The sequence below is a fragment of the Perca flavescens genome, chromosome 17, assembly GCF_004354835.1.
Source record: "Perca flavescens isolate YP-PL-M2 chromosome 17, PFLA_1.0, whole genome shotgun sequence".
NCBI classification, from domain to species: Eukaryota; Metazoa; Chordata; class Actinopteri; order Perciformes; family Percidae; genus Perca; species Perca flavescens.
This window is the reverse complement of record NC_041347.1, coordinates 6,183,832-6,207,009: the sequence shown is the minus strand read 5'-3', so window position 1 is coordinate 6,207,009 and position 23,178 is coordinate 6,183,832. Positions and strand designations below refer to the sequence as shown.

The 23,178-nt window shown below is 40.6% G+C and overlaps 1 long non-coding RNA gene across 1 annotated transcript in view; it reads left to right on the top strand.

Annotated features, from left to right (window-relative positions):
* The first annotated feature begins 3,556 nt into the window (after positions 1–3,556).
* Positions 3,557–23,178, top strand: part of LOC114572168 (uncharacterized) — a 32,577-nt gene continuing 12,955 nt past the window's right edge. The window contains exon 1 of the long non-coding RNA XR_003694740.1: positions 3,557–3,666. This is a non-coding gene — a long non-coding RNA (uncharacterized LOC114572168). The remainder of the gene's footprint in view (positions 3,667–23,178) is intronic.

Below are 23,178 nucleotides of genomic sequence, written 5' to 3'. Positions count from 1 at the left end.
CTTTCAGGGAACAGTTCACCTGTGTCAGAGATTTCTCTCCAGGTGGAGAGTGACCCTCTTCTTTATCAACTCTTCTTCATCAACTCTTCTTCATCAACTCTTTGGACTGTTTGAAGAAACTGTAAATTGCTGTTTGATACTTTAACAACATGTTAGTCTTTGGTCTCTTCAGGGTTAGTTTCTGGCTCTGTAATGTTAAATATAATGTTTCTACTTCACTTCTTATTTCCTGAGAAAGTGTGGACCACTCTTGTGTTGGAAGAAAAATCTACATGTTGGTGATTTACTGGAATCAAACAGCTGAGCTTTATTTCCTTTCTCCAGCTGTCAGAAAACAAACGGTCGTCTCCATCAGAGTAACTTGAGACCCAACACAACTCTAATGTTTCTGCTAAAAGTTCAAGGTTCAGCTTTATTGACATAACAGAATTGTCCAATGAAATGCAATCATCATTTACAGCTGGCTCTGATGAAGTTAAGTTACCAACCAAGCTGCCTCTGTGGACTTTGGGATAAAATATCAGAAAAGTTTCAAAATATATTCCATAAAGGCGACTAAAAGTCTGAAAAAAGCAACAAATACATGGTTTGCGTGCAGTTTAGTGTCCCAAATTCCACTATGGCCACGCCAAGACCCGCCCTACAAATTCTATTGGTTGGGGTTAGCATTTGACCTTGAGTGGTTAAGGTTAGGATAACCTTTCTCCAGCTGTCAGAAACAATCAAAATTGTTTTGGGTCATGGAGAGCTAGGGGCACTACTATGATCACATCAAAATCACTATTTTTAAAACACTAAGAAGGCTCGACGCAACATAAAACTTTGCTCCAAGTATCACCAGGGTCTCTACACATGAACTCAGCACTGAAAACATGGTGTGTGTTTACAGAGTTTACTAAAAAGAGGTTTTGAATGTGTGTAGAGGTGTAGGGATCGACCGATACCGATTAGCCGATGACCGATACGGGCTGCCGAATTCTTTAAGCTGATATTTGGAGCCGATACTGCTTTTGCTCCCTCAATTTACATCCTAAAAATGACACGATGAAGATAACAAATGTTACAAATCTCAATTTTAAAAAGGAACATTTAGTGAACTTAAAAAATTATATTTAACAAATAGTAAAAACATGAGGTCGAAAAAGTAAAAAATGCCGGAAAAAAACTATAAACTTGACTGGCAAACAGTTTTCTTTGTTCATCAATCAAACTTGTTGAAAACTGTGTCTTTTCTTTGTGTTTTATTTGACATATAGGCTTACTTGGCTCAACAACTGACACATTATAACATATGCAGTATTTCAAATTTGACCACTTTTCATAAATCATAAATTTGGGTTTCTTTTAACCAAATTGCCCCAAAATAACATGGATGGTTCCATAAGACGCTCTTCACAAAGGAAATTAAGGATCCGATCTATATTTTCATATAATTTTGGGTGTTGTATTAAATTTTATAGCATTATTATCCTGACTAAACTTTGACAGATCTGTGATTATCCGTTACCTTCATAAGTCTGATCTTAACTATTAGTCAAAATCATTCATCATTTCTGCTTTTTTTCTTACACAAAAAATAGAAAAATGCATATAAATGAGGTTTATTGACCATGAATTCCAAAAATAAGTGTAAAACCAGTGGAAATAAATAGGTCTAGAGATGAATATACTGGTGTTAATGGAAAAACGTGCCAAAAACGTTGAAATAAGCAACAAAAAGGTAAAAACTGTGTCTAAAAGGGTTAATTTTGACCCGGGAGGACAACACAAGTTAACATGTTAAAAAAGAAATATCAGAGACTAAAAATATCAGAGACTGAAGCATGTGGAAAGTGTGTTTTAAATGCAGTTATAACTTGAGTTTAAATCTCTGTTTAGTTTCTTTTGGAATTAGAGATGGCCCGATACTGATTCTGATTCCTGAGCTTGTGTATCGGCCGATACCAGTGTGACATATATTTTATTATGTTTTAACAGCTGTATAATGCTATCTCTGTATGGATGTGATATGATGTATAACAGCTGTATAATGCTATCTCTGTATGGATGTGATATGATGTATAACAGCTGTATACTACTACTGTATCTCTGTATGGATGTGATATGATATATAACAGCTGTATACTACTATCTCTGTATGGATGTGATATGATACTGTATATAACAGCTGTATACTACTATCTCTGTATGGATGTGATATGATTTCTACGTTTTTTGTCTGTCTGGCTCAGGCAGCTCAATACCTCACACACACACACATACACACACACACACACACATTCAGAGACACACACACACACACACAGTCAGAGACACACACAGAGACACACACACAGACAGAGAGAGACACACACACGCACATACACACACAGACACACACAACTACATACAGGCACACGCACAGACACACACACAGTCAGAGACACACACACAGAGACACACACACACACACACAGACAGAGAGAGACATACACACGCACATACACACACACACACAGAGACACGCGCACACACGCACACACACGCGCACAGCTACCGTAGCTACCGTAGTCTGGCTGTTTCTCAGCACGTACTCGGAGCCCTGGGCCTCACGTTTATTTTTATACTTTTATTTCAGGGTCATAACTTAACTTGACTTAACTTTTAAAGAGAACAAACTACTACCTTACCTCACTGATTATCAGTTGGCTGATTGTTATTCTGATCCTCTTTTCCTCTTTCCTTAAGCAGTCGTTCTGCCCAGTGAAGAAGAGGAGGAAGGAAGAGGAGGAAGGAGACGGAGGAAAGAGGACGACGCAAAGCTCAGAGCAGAGACCGGTAGGAGACTCGAACTACAGTATAGACTAGTAGGGTGTGTGTGTGTGTCTTTGTGTGTCTCTCTGTGTGTAGTTGTGTGTGTGTGTATGTTTGTGTAACTCGGTGTGTAGTTGTGTCTGTGTGTGCGTGTGTGTGTGTGCGTGTAGTTGTGTCTGTGTTTGTAACTCTGTGTGTAGTTGTGTCTGTGTGTGTGTGTGTGTGTGTAGTTGTGTGTGTCTGTGTGTGTGCGTGTGTGTATCTCTCTGTATGTGTGTGCATGTGTCTGTGTCTTTGTGTGTGTAACTCAGCGGCGGCGCCAGGGAGGGGCTAGGGTGTGCTGTAGCTACCCCTAGGATTGCCATAGCACCCCCTTCGCACCCCCAATAAATTGCTGTGGTTGATTTATAAATAAATAAAAAATTGTTAATGTGTAAATAGTATAATTTATATTTGGAAAATGAATAAATACATTAATAAAACAAACCGATTATTTTTAGGCTAAAAAAACACAGGTGATCGTATTCAACCAAAGGGTGCAGCGCCGCAGCACACATTGAACTTTTGACCTTACTTCCGTAACGTATTCTCACAGAAGAAGAAGAGCTCAATATTTGGAGCCGTTAGGGTTAGAGAAGTGAGTTTAACGTTAGCAATGGATACATTTTTACTCCCTCAACGTCAAGGTGTGGAGACTTTATCAAAACCTGTAAATGAGACTGAGAGATATGGTGAACCTGTCACCAACCGGGACGAAGAAAAGCAGCCGGAGGAAGATGAGCTGACCGCGGCCGTGATTAGGCTGAGGATGCTTAACGTCACCCTGCTGTACATGACATTAGACCAGGAGATCGCACAGCCAGGCCACAGTGGGTGAGTCAGCAGATAGGGGTCCATATAAGAACTTTACTCTTATCTCTGTCTCGTAGAAGAACATTACAATAATAAACATGTCCCAGCAAACATTTGGACGTTTAATGACCGTTGAAAAGACGTCCGTCCGAGACGTCCCGTCATGGTTGAAAAATAGTTCCAAAATGAAAGTTGAACCGACGTCTTTGACGTCACTTGGCCGTGAATTCCACGTCTTTTCTGGCCGTGAATTCCACGTCTTTTCTGCGCGTCCCTGGACGTCAGAATTAGTCTTCTTCTGGATGTTTATAAGGTGTGTTTCTGCAAAAGTGTAGGCTATATATAAGCCTGCATATAAAATAATCATACACCCATTGTGTTAAATCGTGAACGGCGATCTTGACGTTTACACATCTAAACTTGACAAAGGTTCTAAAAAGGTCCAAAATCGGTCCAGCCATACCTGAACGTCTATAACACGTTATAATCACGTGTAGATCAAACAACACTTATACATTTAAGTTCTTATTAATATAATTAATTGCATCTGAATATAGGGTTAAGGTTTGTTGCATGTAATTATGCATAATTTATAGTTCTTACAGTAACTACATGTAACAAGGACACTGTAAAATAAAGTGCTATCTTATTTTCATTTTAGTAGTTCATTACAAATTATAATAAAGATAACGGGATGAACTAAAAAGCCACAACATTCCAAATCACATTTATTTATTTTACGGTTTATACTATACAGATTCACCCGGTAAACAGGAAAAACGTGTTCATTACAAAACAAATTCAGTTTTAGCTCAATTCCGTTAATTTAGTTCAGTTCAATAACACTGTCACAAATATCTCCCTTTGTGTAGCATCTTTTTGCAACATCATTTACACCAGAAAAGTTATTTGTTATAACCACACCCCCAGCTCTTCCCGGAGCATGTTTCAAGTGTTCCGCCATAGCCGCATCAATTTCTGATTCAGTTGAATTTGGGCTCCACCTCTTCACAGCATCTGAGGGAAGAAAATATTACAATAATAATAAATAAAACAAACAGTAGGAAAAAAATTACATTGAATTATTTTCAAAATGTTTTTATGGTCCTATAGCTAAATTAAAAAAATGAATGAAACAAGATTTTGCACCCGTTTCATGAATGAAAAGTTAGAAAAAGCTACACATATATACATGTTAGCTAGCTAATATAAAATGGGTTAGGGTTATATATATATATATATATATATATATATATATATATATACCCATTCTATGAAAAAAAATGTAGGATTACTTCACCTTAGAAAAAATATAACCAAATAAGGTAAAAAAAAATCACAATTAACAGTACAGTGCAGCGTAGCAATTGCATGCAATGTTAAAACATACACTTTCACAACTTTGACTGTAACATTAAACATACTTTATACTATGGTATACTGTTGTATAAGTTCAAAGTAACTTTTAGCCTACTAACGTTTGCTAGCTAGCTAATTTTAGCCAAACTCAGTACATTTCAGTTGACAATGTGGGCATCATTTCTTTCGGTTCATTCATGTCAAACAAGTAAAACTCAAGCACGTTAATTAATAATACAAAATGTACTTACCCAACAGTAGATTTTTAATAATATTATCGATACAACTCAATTCCTCCTCTCCTCGTGGTTGTTCAACGTTCAAGTTACTGGTTCCAGAGTCTATGGGGAGAACGCGTTAACATCTCGCGAGATAATCTATCCTATCGCGGGATTTTGTAATACCGCGAGATCTTTTGTTACTACATCTTGGCAGCAGTTTCCCTGTCAATGGCAATTACATTTTATATATGTCAATGATTACATCCAACTCAGACATAAATGGTGACCGGATATATTTATGTTTTACATGTATGCATATATTCATTTAAAAACAAACAAACAAAGAATACAGGTTGAAATAATGACTAAAATGCAGTGGCTTTGCAATCACTTAACCACACTGGGCACTGTGTAATTATAATTTATTTAAACAACATAAAGTAAATGTACTTTGTATACAAATCGTGTTTCTTTTTCTGTTTTGCTTGACTAGACGTGTAAAAGACGTCAGTGGACGACTATCCACAGCCTTGGAGCCTAGACGTGTAAAGGACGTCAGTGGACGTCTTCACAACCTTTTAAAAACTTGGCGAATTAAATTAATTATTGCAGTATTAACCATGCAAGGGTTTAGCGCAGCTTTATCACAATTGATTTCACAGAGGGGCATGATGGACTATAAATGCACGTGTAAAGGACGTCACTTAGTGGACGTCCACTTACAACTGATTCACAACATGGTATATGTTGAAGTACACGTAGCTAAAAGTAAAAATAACAATTATACATGCAACCCCACAGAACTGTTGACATGTACAAATGTATCTGAATGCATTTTTAGGAAATGTTCTGTGTAACATCTTTTTACCGATTTATGCCGTCCTACCGCAACTATTTTTGGCCAGGGACACAACGTTGCCGTCGGACCAATGTTTGCTGGGGTGTTTTACAGAAATGTGAATAAATGGATCACCGAATCTAAACTTATACAGCGCACTGGACATCGGTTTATTTTTAGTCCAGAAAACGTGTTCGCCCTCTGTGGCTTATTTAGATATATTAAGATATGACTACAGTATTTTGACCATACGTGCAAATGTGAAAACTGTGTGAGGATACATGCGCGTGTGTGTTTATGTGTGTGCTTGGCTGTGTGTGGTGTATTTGGCCTGCTGCATTACTCTTCTGAGCCAATGTATGAGAGCTGCAGTAATGATTGTTTGAACCTGGCTTGTTGGCTGGTATTTGAAATATGTTTGGTGGGCTAATCAGAGTTCTATGGTGCTGTTGTATCGGCAACTTTAAATCAATCTCTCTCGTTCGCTCGTTTAGTAAACCGTGGCGGAGGTAGGTGGGCATCTGCGTGAGTGTAACGTTAGCCTATTTGTGTCATGGGAAACTCAAAATTTCAGAGCACCCTCACTGAAACATCCAGCAACCCCAAAGCACCAGCAAAAGAACATCTCTGGCGCCGCCACTGGTGTAACTCTGTGTGTGTGTGTGTGTGTGTGTGTGTGTGTGTGTGTGTGTGTGTGTGTGTGTAGAGAACGGTTAGTAGATTAAAAGATGAAACACACACTGGAAAGACAAGTTGCCATTGAGTTTTTCAGTGCTTTGAGGGGCACAAACCTTGTTCGTTAGTGTCAAAACCACAGCAAATTAGATGCAGAGTATCTGCATGACTAGATACCATTAGGTCAAAGCATAAAAATGCCCTGATGTGACCCATTACTGTATGTTCTGAATACTTTTTACAGGGGCTACAACTTTTCTTTATTGATTATTTTCTTAAATAATTGATTAAGCTCTATAAAATATATGAAAATTGTTAATCAGTGTTTCCCAAAAGCCCAAGATGATGTCCTCAAATATTTTGTTTTGTCCATACCTCAAAGAGATTCAGTTTACTGTCACAGAGGAGTGAAGAAACTTAAATATATTTACATTTAAGGAGCTGGAATGTGTATATTTTTATTAGGGCCCGAGCGCCGACAGCGGCGAAGGCCCTATTGAAACTGAAGGAATTATTTTCTGCAAGTAAATTGGCTTTTTGAGGGGCTTAACATATTCAAAAACTCACCAAATCTGGTGAAAATTTACGTATTTTAAGGGTTTTGGGAATAGCGGCCCAAAAATGGCTCGCTAGCGCCCCCTAGAAAGTTAAAAGAATTGAGCCCTTGCAGTGCGTTTAACGTAGACTCACGAAACTTGGTAAACATATCTAACATGTCAAGATGTACAAAAAACCTCATTAGAGCCATACCCTAAACCCAACAGGAAGTCTGCCATTTTGATTTCAAAGTTCGAAATTAGTGCGATTTTGGCCATTTCCACATGTCGTACTTTAACGAACTCCTCCTAGAGATTTCATCCGATCAACTTCAAACTCGGTCTGTGCCATCTTAAGATGTTAAAGATGAAAAGATGTTAAAAGAAAAACTTTTCGTCATAGGGTGTGGCCGTGGCGGGGCGGCCATTTTGTGCGTTTCGCCGCCAAAACAGGAAGTGGGTGTAACTCGAGTGTACGTTGTCCAACTGGCTCAAAACTTTTCAGGATTCATAAGAGTTCAACCCTGAGGACAAATAAAGGCCGATATTTACTTAAAGCCATAGCGCCCCCTGGTGGCAAAAGGAAGTAGGCCTAAAAGTCAAGGTGCTATACTTTAACAAACTCCTCCTAGAGATTTCATCCGATGGACTTCAAACTTGGTCTGTACCATCCCAACACCTTAGAGATGAAAAGTTATTAAAAGAAAAACTTTTCGTCAGACGGTGTGGGCGTGGTGTGGCGGCCATTTTGAGTGTTTAGCGATGAACAAAGATGTTGTTGTAACTTGAGTGTACGTTGTCGTATCTGCCCGAAATTTCTCACGATGGACAAAGGTCCAGGCCTGAGGGCACCTACAGGCCAAAATTGACTTTTGGTCATAGCGCCCCCCCCTGGCCACAGGAAATGCGCCTTATATGACAAACATCATCCGATTTACATGAAACTTAGAATGTGTGGTCTACATGTGATACTGAGACGCCCCCTATAATATGATCATGCCCACTTACTCAGGCCACGCCCCCTTTCATAACATTTGAACTGTTTAAGGTTGACCTTTGTGTGAGGTATCAATGAACTCAGCAGAGAGTTCCTTCTTCATTGGTGATGGTTTGGCCCGCCCCCTATGCTTTAGCCACGCCCCCTTTTATAAATAATGACCCGTTTCATGTAGACCATTGTGTTTGATATCATTGAACTCAGCACAGACTTCCTTATTCGTTGGGGATGGTTTGGCCCACCCCCTATGCTTAAGCCACCCCCCCTTTCATAAAACCTTACCCATCTAAGGTAGAGTCTTATGTGAGGTATCATTGAACTCAGCACAGACTTCCTTTTTAATTGGTGATGGTTTGACCCGTCCCCTACGCTTTTGCCATGCCCCTTTTCACAGCTAATGAACCGTATGACGTAGAGTCTTGTGTGAGCTATCGTTGAACTCGGCAGGGAGTTCCCTTTTCATTGTCAACGATTTGCGGTGTCTGAGTGCCAAACTTGCCGGGGGCCGGGAAGCTACGATACCCATTAGCAGCATTAGCAGCACTTGTGAGTTCATCATGTGACAGCGAAAACGCGAAAGGCGGAGCAGTATGTCCTGTATGTCCCTTACCGGCTAACTTATTTCAAGATGGAGCACAAATATGGAGCGTCTACCCCAGTTCATGCAAATGCAAATGTAAAATTTCAAGCCAATAGGAATACTTGGAATTGATGGTGGTGGTAAATATTCATGACAAAGGGCAAGTTTGTGAACGGGCAACACAGATTTTGATAATGAACAACTAAACACGTTACACACTGGACTTTTAAGTAAAGTAACAAAGTATTCGTACTTTGTAACATTACAACACTGGTTTGTAACAATTTTTTTTTAACCCTGCCAGAGCGAACCTCTAGCTGGCGGCCACGGGAGATCATTAAATGGATATTTACATGATCCTGTTTAAATCGATCTAAATAAATGGCTACAACATTCATTCTTTTTGCAGCAGAAAGCTAAGGCATCTGTCTTGTGCGTCATTACATTGTACGCCTGTGATGGCGCTATCATGTTGCACAACGTCCGGTGCAAAACCATGTGACTAATGCAGATGAAACTATCCAAACTCCTTTACACTCTGCTCATAAAAATTAGCATATCTCAAAAACTAAAAATGTTACATAGTTCAAATAACTTATGGAGTGTTAAGAAATATTTTGTTCATGTTTCTACATGTCAGTTTGGGAATAGGGTCACAAAAATGGCTCGCTAGCGCCCCCTACAAAATTAAAAAAATGTAGACCCTGCAGTACATTTAAGGTAGATTATGGGTATAATAGGTTATGTAGCATGTCAAGATGTACAAAATTGGAGCCATACCCTAAACCCAAAAGGAAGTCCAAAGTTCCAAATTAGTGTAATTTTGGCCATTTCCACATGTCATACTTTAACGAACTCCTCCTAGAGATTTCATCTGATCAACTTCAAATTTGGTCTGTGCCATCTTAAGACGTTAAAGATGAAAAGTTATTAAAAGAAACTTTTCGTCATAGGGCGTGGCCGTGAAGGGGCGGCCATTTTGTGCGTTTCGCCATTGAAACAGGAAGTGGGTGTAACTTGAGTGTACATTGTCCAATTGGCTTGAAACTTTTCAGGCTTCATAAGAGTTCAACCCTGAGGACATCTACATGCCGATATTGGCTCAGATGAAAAGTTATTAAAAGAAAAAGTTTTCGTTAGACGGTGTGGGTGTAGCGTGGCGCCCATTTTGAGTGTTTAGCGATGGATGAGAAAGTGGCTGTAACTACAGTGTACATTGTCATATCTGCTTGAAATTTCCCACAATCAACAAGAGTCCAGGCCTGAGGTCATCTACAGGCCAATATTGACTTTTGGTCATAGCGCGCCCCGCTGGCAACAGGAAATGCACCTTATATGACAAACATCATCCGATTTACATGAAACTTATAATGTGTGGTCTACTTCTGATACTAAGCCGGCCCCTATACTTTAACCACGGCTATGTACTCAGGCCACGCCCCCTTTTATGGCTTTTGAACCGTTTAAGGTAGAGTCTTGTGTGAGGTATCACTGAACTCAGCAGAGAGTTTGTTTGTCATTGGTCATGGTTTGGCCCGCCCCCTATGTTTAAGCCACGCCCCCTTCCATAACTGGTGAACAGTGGCAGCTGCTGGTCATTCAAAGAGGGAAGCTCATTTTTGGCCTACATCATATAAATTGTCCATTTATTTATATTATTATAATATTATATATAATAATGTAATAATTTAATAATAATTAATACAATAATAATATAAAATTATTATAATGATAATTTATAATATCTGTGAGGTTTCATCAAGAGACCTGGCCAGCAGTACATTTTCTTTGTCACAACACTTCCAGTCAGCCAGCTAACTTTGTCATACCAGGAGAGCTGAACAAACCTGTTACTTTGCCCTGTCTTTTGCCTTGTCTTTTGCACTAAATCAATCTTTAGTGTTGATCTAACCCTGCGGTTTAATTCTAAGTTTCTCCTCGTAAGTAAGACTTTTTCAAATGGCTTTGCCAAAATCAGGTCGACAATATAGCATTGTCTGCCATCGTGTGTAGTTTGCTAGCTGGCTAGTTCACCCCTACAACACTAGCTTAGCCTGATGGATGGATGGATGAATGAATGAATGAATGAATGAACAAACTGAAACAAGGAATGTGGTGTATAATTGTATGAAATGTATGATGAAAATTGGCTAGCAATTTTGCCAACCAAATACCAACAAATAGGTTGCAGCAGTTCGTCTTTCAACAACACTTGCAAAATCCACGATGGGACTGAGCTGAGCTCTGCTTGAAGTCGAACAGCTTTGGCGACATTTTGTAGTACAAAATCGCTGTCAATCAAAAGGAGATACAGTCCTTCGACAGACCCTCAAATCATCACGCAGAAGCCCTGTGTCCAGGCCAGCCTACTTCTCCATTGACCCCCAGAGACGTTGAGCATCTGTGGGCAGGACATAATCGCAGCATTTATCCAATGACCGTCTAGTTTCGAAACCCTGAAAAAAACTGCTCAAAGCAGCCCCATTGAAGTCAACGGATACTAGGCTTCAACAGGGAAATGCACTGAGACGCTACGGGAATGTATGAGAAGGAAATCAAGTCAAGAAAATAATCAATAAAGAAAAGTTGTAGCCCCTGTAAAAAGTATTCAGAACATACAGTAATGGGTCACATCAGGGCATTTTTATGCTTTGACCTAATGGTATCTAGTCATGCAGATACTCTGCATCTAATTTGCTGTGGTTTTGACAATCAGCTAATTCTGAACCAACTCGTCTTCGAGATGAACGTATTCTAACGCATTTTAGTCAATAAAATGTTAACACAATAGTACATATTTGACCATTACATTTTAGACATTTTATGGGAAGCTGAGCTTCCCTAGTAGTAAAGAAATCGCCACTGCTGGTGACCCATTTAAGGTAGAGTCTTGTGTGAGGTATCATTGAACGCAGCATAGAGTTCCCTTTTCATTGGTGACGATTTGCCCCGCCCCATATGCTTAAGCCACGCCTCCTTTAATAACTAATGACCCGTTTCTTGTACACTATTGTGTGGTATCAAGCAATTATAAAAGTTTTAGCCCAGTGCTCGTTGAAAGTTTGTTCATATTGGACCATTCTGCACCTTATGGTTCCTCCAAAGCCAATGCTGGAAGTAGTGTGCCCTTAATGTAACGAGGGAGAAAGGATTGTGGAAGTCAGGCAGGTGGATTGGCATGCAGCACATCTGACTTTCCAGCATTCCCATCTCATCACTGATCTGCAATGTGTAATGGCAATCTTCCCCTAATGTGTTTTAGTGAGAAAAGCCTCCGGCACGACCCACCCACCGCACCTCAAAAAATGTCAACATAGTCATCATTATTATTTGTAAGTAATCCCTCACTGTACTATTTAATAGTAGTGATGGCCAAATATAGCTTTGCCCACTAGATGGCGCTTTTGGTTTAAAGAAAAAAGGCTCAAGTGTTCAAATTCAGTGTGCTTTCTATTTTATTCATAGTATCAAATCATCAAGAGTTATCTCAAGACACTTTACAGATAGAGTAGGTCTAGACCACACTCTATAATTTACAGAGACCCAACAATTCCAGTAATTCTCCCAAGAGCAAGCATTTAGTGCAACAGTAGCGAGGAAAAACTTCCTTTTAGGGAGAAACCTCGGACAGACCCAGGCTCTTGGTGGGCGGTGTATGACGGTGCCGGTTGGGAGTATGGTTAACAGTGGCAATTACAGTGGGGGAAATAAGTATTTGACCCCTTGCTGATTTTGCAGGTTTGCCCACTTACAAAGAATGCAAAAATCTACAATTTTAATCATATGTACATTCTAACAGTGAAAGACAGAATCCCAAAGAAAATTCCAGAAAATCACATCATATGAATTTATTAAAATTGATAACCATCTGATGAGGAAAAACAAGTATTTGACCCCCTGGACAAACAGCAAGTATTCTGGCTCCTACAAGCCAGTTAGTCTTTCTTTAAGACACAGCCCCAATCCGAACCAATTATCTACATCAAATAAACCTGCCTCACCTCGTTACCTGTATAAAAGACACCTGTCAACACCCAAACAACCAGCATCCAACATCACCACCATGGGCAAGACCAAAGAGCTTTCTACGGACATCAGGGACAAGATTGTTGATCTGCACAAGGCTGGGATGGGCTACAAGAGAATCGGAAAGCAACTTGGAGAGAAAAGATCAACTGTCGGTGCAGTTATCAGGAAATGGAAGAAGCACCACACCACCGCCAACCTCCCTCGGTCTGGGCCTCCACACAAGATCTTGCCTCGTGGGGTGTCCCTGATCATGCGAACGGTGAGGAATCATCCCAAAACCACAAGGGGGGAACTGATGAATCAACTGAAGGAAGCTGGGACCACAGTTACAAAAGAAACGGTTGGTAACACACTACGCCGTCATGGATTGAAATCCTGCAGCGCACGCAAGGTCCCCCTGCTCAAGAAGAAACATGTACAAGCCCGCATGAAGTTCGCCATTCACCACCTGGACGACTCAGAAGAGGCCTGGAAGAAGGTGATGTGGTCAGATGAGACCAAAATAGAACTTTTTGGCCTCAACTCAACTCGTCGTGTTTGGAGGGCAAAGAACACCGAGTACAACCCAAAGAACACCATCCCCACCGTCAAGCATGGTGGTGGCAACATCATGCTTTGGGGGTGCTTTTCAGCCAAGGGGACGGGACAACTCCATCGTATTGAGGGGAGGATGGACGGGGCCATGTATCGTGGAATTCTGGACCGACATCTCCTTCCCTCAGTGAGAGAGCTGAAGATGGGTCGAGGATGGGTGTTTCAGCACGACAACGACCCTAAGCACACCGCCAAAGCAACAAAAGAGTGGCAGAAGAAGAAGCACATCAAGGTTCTGGAGTGGCCTAGCCAGTCTCCAGACCTGAATCTGATTGAAAATCTTTGGAGGGAGCTTAAAATTGAGTTGCCAGGCGACAACCTCGGAACCTGAATGATTTGGAGGCTGTCTGCAGGGAGGGTGGGCCAACATCCCTGCCGAAATGTGCACAAACCTTGTCACCAACTATAAAAACCGTTTGACATCTGTGCTGGCCAATAATGGCTTTTCTACAAAATATTAACATGCTGTTTGTCCAGGGGGTCAAATACTTGTTTTTCCTCATCAGATGGTTATCAATTTTAATAAATTCATATGATGTGATTTTCTGGAATTTTCTTTGGGATTCTGTCTTTCACTGTTAGAATGTACATATGATTAAAATTGTAGATTTTTGCATTCTTTGTAAGTGGGCAAACCTGCAAAATCAGCAAGGGGTCAAATACTTATTTCCCCCACTGTATAGTCACAATAAAGATAATGGAACTATGACTAGAAATAGAAGTTGTAGTAGATCATGGCATTGCAGGGCATAGCAGGGAGCTGCAGGGCGTACCTGGGCATAGTAGGGCTTAGCAGAGCGTCAAGCAGGACCAAGGTGCCACCCTAATCCAAGGAAAACTGCAGGGCGAGAAAACATAAGGACTCCGGGGAATAACCTCCCCAGAGCTAAGTTAGTAACAAGTATTTCTGGGACATGAATGCACGCAGATGGAAAGAGAGGAGCTCAGTGTGTCAAAGGAAGTCCCCTGGCAATTTTAAACTATAACAGTATAACTAAGATCTGGTCCAAGGCAAACCTGAGCCAGCTCTGTAAGGGTTGGTGGATGAATCTGACGACTATGAAGAGAAGCAGAGAAAGGGTGCCGTGTCCTTACACCCTTTCAACCCTTTGTTCAACAGAGACTGCATCTATTGGGTTAAATTAATACAGAAAATGGTTCACAAAGCCTCACACAGCTTCATTTAGCCATCACTACTTAACAGACATGTACTATAGTACGATGGAGTTTTCTGCACTTACACGTTGCCATATTTACTGTGCCACTTTCCAGAGTTAGTGAAACAGAAATCCACAAAAAAAAAACATTTCACCCCTTTTTATTTTTTTTAAATGAACAAAATTTCACATTTTAAAGTTTTTCCTGACCGCTCGGATTCCTCTCTAGTGTTCCTGGTGATCGTTTTAAGCGTGCTACTGTCCAAGGCTGAGCATTCCCTCCAAATTCGAGAGTTGTGGTGTGTGCTGCTCATCTTTGTCCTCGTGCTGACACTGGTCCTCGCTGTCGTTATCATCTGGAGACAGCCACAGAGCACAATTAAAGCTGCTTTCATGGTAAACTGGAGGGGTGATGGTGGTGGGCACAATTTCATGCATCCTGAGGATTTGCACCTTTTTACAGTTCCAATGGGGATATCTTGTTAGGTGGGACAGTTAGTGGGCCTTACTGAGGGGCTGTTGCAGGTCACCAAAAGTGTATGGCCAAGACTTGATGTGCCCATTGAAGGGAGGCCATCCCAGGTTAAACCTACACAGAATGACAGCTGTTTGAATAAAAAAAAAAAAAAAAAAAAAATTATTTTTGGACCGAGATATTCAGAGTTTTGCTTGGTAATTATATATAGAAAGTTATATCGATGTTAATAAAAGACCATTAGACGTGCTGGTAGGCGAATTCTGTCCCCCCTCCCGTTTCCAGTTTTTATGCTAACCTGCTGCAGGCTGTAGCTGCATATTAAGCTTTGCATACAGATATGAGAGTGGTATCAATCCCCTCATCTAACTCTCCCCAAGAAAGCAAAAAGTATAATTTTCAAAATGTCTATTGGCCCAAACCAGTCATGAGTTGATGTCTTTTTGTAGGTTCCCGGTCTCCCTGTAATTCCAGTTTTAAGTATCTTCCTTAACACTTACCTGATGGTTCAGCTGGATGGAGAAATTTGGATTAGCTATGCTGTCTGGATGGCAGTAAGTAAGGATATGCTGGTTTCAAGTGCCCTAAATAACCAGATTATTGTGGAGTATCTTTAGTCTTTCTAGTTTGTGCATCATTTATAAATGGTGGAGGGATCTAAATAAACCAAGCTGTCCTTTTTTATATCTACCCTAAAAAGCCTCAGAACTCTTTTCCTTGGAGTCATCTACTTTGGCTACGGGGTTCGTCATAGTGTCCAAAAACAAAGGCTCCAGGAGGCTCGCACCCAACAAGATGTTGTTCATGTAAACAGTGTTGTTGCTGCTGCTTATTCATATTCATGTATTCAATATGTTATATTATCAATTATGTCTTATCAGTCTTTCAAGACTATGCAATCTAGGATATTGTTTTAATGTCTGTATCTAAAAAAATGACAAAATGTTTTAAAAATATTGTGGAGGTCATTTAAATCAGTAACAATTGTTAATGTTAATAAATTGCCGACATTTTTTTTCACTTGAGTGGCTAAGAGTTATAGTGTCTTGTTTTTTCCATGCTTTTATATTAACTTAAGCAGCATTTTGTTTTCTGCTTGGGGACAGCAGAAAAAGCAGATGACACATCATTGACAATATATCAATGACCTTATAAGTTAATGGCAGTTAATAGTTGACTTCCCCAAATTATATGGCGTACAAATTACACGTGCATTGATCTGAAGTATATTGATAAAATTTGACTCTACTAACACACAAAATGGACTAATCATGTGCCGCCTATACTTCTCATCTATGAGGAATGAAATATATAAAAGCAACATTGTTATAAGACAAGAAAAGGATTCAGAAATGTACTTATTGTGTAAATTTACAAGTTCATATATACATTTTACCACTCAATGCACTCTCAGTGCCTATCATTTATTTCTATAACATGACTTAGGAGATCAAGCAGTCATCCACTAATCAGAAGGTTGGTGGTTCAACTGCTGGCCACTGCAGTCTACATGTCCTACATGTCCCTAAGTGTCCTGCCGCACCCGGTACCACAAGGGGGCAAAAGGGGGCTTTTCCCCCACAGTTGTATTTTCGGCCCCATATTTTCAACATCATACATCCATAAAACGTACAAACACAACAACACAATTACTTTTAGGTGACTTTACCCCTTGAAAATAATGCTATGCTGCTCAGACCACCGCCGGTAGGCTAGCAACACGTATTGCTTACATGTCTTTTGACAAGGCGGCTGTATTATCAGAAACTAGAGCAAGCTAGATCTGGACATGAGTGATAGAGAATCTGATCAGGGAGAGATAAATGACTCGCCATTTTCATCAAATGAGGAATCTTCACACAGCTCTCCCATGTCATCGCAGCGCAGCCGCCCTCAGACCCTGATGTGGCAGGTGCCTCACTTACAGTCAGGTGATAGCCTACACATCCTAGTTAGACGTAACTCCTGTAACGTTAGCAGTTTCTAACGTTACTAGTACTGCACTAGCTAAACCTTTTATAAATATGTTATTCTTAAGTGTCGGCTCAACCATTACTGGAGCGGAAACGTCTACAACTGGGACCACGCACTGGGAGAGCTCAGTCACAGCCGTGTGTTCAATCTGTTACGTTAATGAAAGCCTAAAGCTCATAAACAGACTTTTAAATAGCTACTTTGTCAAGTTGTACTTATTATTTAAAAGAATTTATACAAATGGACAACTAAACTGCTTCAAGAAATGCCATATTTGCGAGTTCTGACCCTATGGCGGAAGCGCGGGTAAAGCCTGGGTAAATTGGTTAATTTAATCCTACTTTATGAAAAGAAAATCGCCCCCTTGCAATTTTTACCTGCCTCCTTAGTCATTTTACCCTGATGCCTGGCCAAGTCCTTGGGCAAGATACTAAACCACGAATGGCTGAGACCTTTATCACGCCTGATGAGCACCTAGCGTATGTGTGTGTGTGTGTGTGTGTGTGTGTGTGTGTGTGTGTGTGTGTGTGTGTGTGTGTGTGCGCGTGCGTGCGTGCGTGCGTGCGAATGGGTGTATGCTGGCTTGTGTTGTAATGCGCTTTGAGTGGTCACTAAGACAAGAAAAACGCTATATGAATGCATTTACCATAACTGCACATTCTACGGCTCTGAAACTTTAACCTTGATGCAGCAGATTTAAAAGTTATACTTTTAGGTCTGACACTATCCCACAATGAAAGATATGTGGAAAACACTTTAGTGTTTTGGTCAAGTTAAACTAAAATTAATTTTCCAATACCAAGGCTACCAATAATTCAATTCAATTCAATTTTATTTATAGTATCAAATCATAACAGAGTTATCTCAAGACACTTTACAGATCTAGACCACACTCTATAATTTACAAAGCCCCAACAATTACAGTAATTCCCTCAAGAGCAAGCATTAGCAGTAGCTATCGCGACAGTGGCGAGGAAAAACTCCCTTTTAGGAAGAAACCTCGGCAGACCCAGACTCTTGGTAGGCGGTGTCTGACGGGGCCGGTTGGGGGTGTGATGAACAGTGGCGATAATAGTCACATTAAAGATAGTGGAACAGTTACTTTGAAGGTAGTCGTTGTAGTTCATGTCATGCAGCGGACGCAGCAGGACGCGGCTGGACATTGCAGGGAATCGCAGAGCATGGCTCTGCAAAGAAGAAACATAAGGACTCCGGGGAGTAAACTCCCCAGAGCTAGGTTAGTAACAAGCAGTTCTGGGACAGGATGCATACAAAAGGAAACAAATGAAAACATTGATGAGAGGCTGTACTGGCCTGCCTCCCTCTACTCTCACTATATTATTGATTATATGATAAATAAATCTGATGACTACGAAGAGAAGCAGGTGGTCCGGGTTAGGCGGACGCTGCAACTCCTCACTCCTTAACTATAAGCTTTATCAAAGAGGAGAGTTTTCAGTTTACTCTTAAATGAGGTGACGGTGTCTGCCCCCCGAACCCAGACTGGGAGCTGGTTCCACAGGAAAGGAGCCTGGTAGCTGAAGGCTCTAGCTCCCAGTCTACTTTTAGAGACTCTAGGAACCACAAGTAACTCTGCATTCTGGGAGCGCAGTGCTCTAGTGGGACAATAAGGTACTAAGAGCTATTCTAGATAGGATGGTGCTTGACCATTTAGGGCTTTGTAGGTTAGGAGAAGGACTTTAAAGTCAATCCTGAATTTTACAGGAAGCCAATGCAGAGTAGCTGCAATAGACTAATACAGTTTTTTATTCTGTGTTCTATTTGCTCTAATACCAGCAGTATTAAACTTACTTCAACAAATTAGGTGTTAGATTGATTGTTAGTTTGGTTCCTGGGTATGTCTAGGGTAAGGTCATTCCCAAACATAAAGTGTGCATTTCAAATGAAAAATTAGGGTGGCAATGGGTTGCGTGGGCTGACCTCCATTCAGCAACAGCAGATAGCTTTGAACGAGAAAAGAACTGGAGCAGAGCCTCAGCTATTGTCTTAGCCTTGGCATTTTTAGATACAGCTTTTTTTGTAATTTGGGTGACTTTTACCGTTTAAGTTTTGTTCAGTTCTTTGCTATTGGATGTTTGGCTAGTTAAACTCTTAATTTTAATGTTTTATCTAAGTTACACATGAAGCTGACTGCTGTTTCAAGGCACTGTTCTTCATAAAGTTGACCCCCTTACTTAGAATTGTGTTCTTCCTGCTTTCAAACTCTTCACTATATCTTCATCACATTTCTCAATTTCTCATCCGCACATTGCCTAATTCTCTTAATATTCCATTCTCCATCCAGTCTTTTGTTTTAGCCCATCACCCCGCTCTCCCTCAATCACAGCCATGATCGATGTTGTGATTGCTGGGCTTCAGTTGTTACAGGGTGACTATACGGAGAAGCTAATTTATGTAGCCAATCTAGTGTTCATTTGTCAAGCATCACTCATCATTTGTGAGCCTGCAGGACACGCTGCTGCAGTCTCTGAGGGCCTGACATATGTTGTTTTGTTGTTTTGATTGCAATTAGAGGATGTGTCTGCGTATTAAAGAAGCAGTGAAACGTGACCACTGCAATATGGCGACACCTTAGTGCTACTGGAGAGAGAGAGCACAGCAGAGGGAACAGGGGGATGGGATTACTATGTTCTCCATGGCTGTGAGGAAGTTCGAAGACATTTTAAAGATTTAAGATTGTCATTATACGCTTGCACAGAAAACATAATAGTATTTTTATACATTTTGTAGTTTATAACAGGACTAAGATTCTATAGCCATAATAGCAGCTCTGTGAGGCTTTACATGGGCACAGTGGTGCTTTGAGCTAAATGCTAATGTCAGCATGCTAACATGCTCACAAAGACTATGCTAATGTGCTGCTGGTAAGCAGGCATAATGTTGACCATGGTCATAATTTTTTGTTTAGTATGTTAGCATGCTAAAATGAGCTTATTTGCACTAAACAGAGAGTACAGCCGAGGCTGATGGGAAACTCATTCATTTTTCTATTAATTGTGGCGTCTGTGGCTTAGGAGGTAGAGTGAATGCCTCCCACTCAAAAGATTTGATCGGTTTGATCCCCGGCCCCTGCAGTATACATGTTGAAGTGTCCTTAAGCAAGATACTGAACTTCTGGCTGTTTCATCTGTGTGTGCATTTGGCACCTTGTGTAATAATAGAAATAGGACTAATAATAATTATAGCAGTGGGTATGATAGAATGATATGAATGAACAGTAGCAATAATATTAGCAGTAATTGTAGTAAAAAAATATGACTAGTTAAAATGATAGTAGCAGTGGGCTTCAAGCTGGACCACGGCAAGAGGCGCAACCAAGATCCAGATGCTCCCACAATCCAAGGAAACATGCAAGAAGAAAAGCTCTGGATAAGAAGCTTAGTAAGTGTGTAGTACATTAAGTACTTTAATGGAACATGAATGCATATAGATGAAGAGAGAGAGAAGCTCAATGTACAGTTTACATTGAGACTTCACCGTGGCTTCAGTATGCAAGCACAATGTTGTGTGATCTTAAGAGAAGTGGGTGTGGTTAGCTGATTGACAGGGTCAGAACTATCACGTCACATGAGGGGGTGTGACTCTGATTTAACTCAGCCCTGTGCAGGCAGTGCGGCAGAAGGTCACGCTGGAGGCTAACTAGTTGTAAATACAACCTGAACTAACAGCCATCTTTCGACCGTGAACAAAAGCAGCGGCTGGGTGAGTCAGTTAACACAGCACAACCCCTCTAGAAGTAGGTAAGACATACAGTCATCCAGGCCAGCTTAGGTCTCATTCTCACATTAAACGCAACATGCAGGAAGAGGAGACAATATAATTAATGTCATCTGCTAGGTTAGCCTTTAGTAGCTATGATTCTTTGTTCTACAAGTCCAGCATAGCTTAACTAGCATGTTATACACAAAAACAGAAAGTACACACACTAACCTACAATATCTTGTATGTCTTATCCAGCAGTTGGTGTGTTTTTTAAATCCTGGACTATTCCTGTCAGTCTCTGTGGCTCACCTGAGCAGCTGCCACCACCAACACTGAAAATGAGTCCATCAGGGACACACACACGCACGCACACACACACACACACACACACACACACACACACACACACACACACACACACACACACACACACACACACACACACACACACTTGTGCAAACTCTCCTTATTAGCTGTTCCAGATTGGCCATCCTGAGGCCCAGATGCCTGTGACCTCCCCAAACTCCCTAAATGCAGAGTTATTGTGATTAAAGCATGATTGGCAGCGCTGGTTATTAATTCTAATCTTGGGCACATATGCGGGGTGGTGGGCAGAGGGCAGGCAGCAGTGTGTGCCAGGCGGACGCCACACGGAGGCTAATTCACTCTGACACGCTATCAGAGCATGGTCACACACACTCCACATTCCCCCGACACACAGACAACGCCTATAGGTTACACACACTTTTCCACTAATGCACAGAAGAGGGGTGGCGAGGAGAGAAGGTTATCCTTTAACAAGACACACACACACACACACACACACACACACACACACACACACACACATTTCAAAGCACTCCAACACAAAAGTGGCATTTTCTGAAACCAATTAAGGCGCTCTGTACCTTCAAGTACATCATTTGAAAGTAGAAGCAGCGTGTGTTAAGCAAATCTTTTCCATCTCAAGACTTGTATAAAGGTCTTACATTTAGCACTACTTAGAGGCAGAAACTCAAGTGATGGCCAATTTTGTAAATATATTTTCTTTCCTCGAGGTAAAAGCTTTGAAGCAAATGATGTCTCATCTGTCGTAATAAGTCTCTTCTTGGTTTAATATGTCTCCTGAGTGGCTGCATTCGTCCTGAAATTACAGCAGCGGTATTACAGAAAGAATGGACTGAGTCAGATCATTCATCAGGGTGATTTTGGCATTATAGAGCCTGATAAAAATAACAGAAACACAAAGTGCTTTAAAAGTATGCAGCTTTAATTGATATGCATGACTAACTATACTTGTAATTTAATAAATAAGCCATTTTAAAGAGTGACCAAATGCAGTGGCAGCTTTACTAAACTTTATCTGACCCAAATATACACTGATAGAATGAGGAAGAAAGCTAGGAAAATCAATGCAGATAGTACACACCCTCTTTCAAGCCAGTTTGAGCTCATGAAGTCTGGGAGGTGCTTCAGAGTCCTCTGGCAGAAAGTGTTTTAAAAAAATCTTTTATTCCAAATGCCATCAGTATCCTCAACCAAACCAAGTGACAACATCAATTTGAGCTGCTATCTTAATGAATTTAAGCATATTCATTCTGTTTTTATCCGGATATCTTTTTTATACTCAACTTACTATGTCTGAGATGTTGTCTGTATGTTTATTTCTTGTATGTCTGGTGAGCCAAAGGACAATTTCCACCCTGGTGGACAATAAAGATTTATTCTATTCTATTCTATCACATGTTACGAAAAAAAATCAATAGTTTTCATCAAATTCAGTACATGAACAGGCATGTAATGGTTTTAGACAGAACCCTTAGCCGACTGTTAAGTAAAGGAAAGCATGAGGTACTCCTGTTTCTCCTGCAGAGGGCATTGCAATATCATGCAAGGGAAAGAGCTCTCATACCTTTCTTGGGGATGACATGGCTGCATATTTATGTTGTGGTTTGAGGGAGGGTCACAATTATACAATCTTACAATTAATTAAATCAAATCAAAGGAAGTCAGTATTCACTTTATCAGCACATGTACCACATTTCAAAATACACATATGTCATATAGTAGTGTTGTACAAAAACACTGAGTTTTAGTTATGAACTGCATCCTGCTTGCTGATGACAATAAGGGGAAAACCTGTTCCATTCACCACACATTGCATCATATGAAGAGCATTTGTCCACAAAGTGGTACTGACTGAGGTAATTAAATATCATGAGAACCCCTTAAAAGTATATTACATTACAAATTTTGCAAGTATCAGCAGTGCACTCACAGAATTTATTTCCCAGAGGCAGCCCTGGGGGCAAAGATAGCAACTGGTAGAGTTAAAGCGAGGGTATGCTTCAGTGTCCTTCCCAGTCGGCAATTGG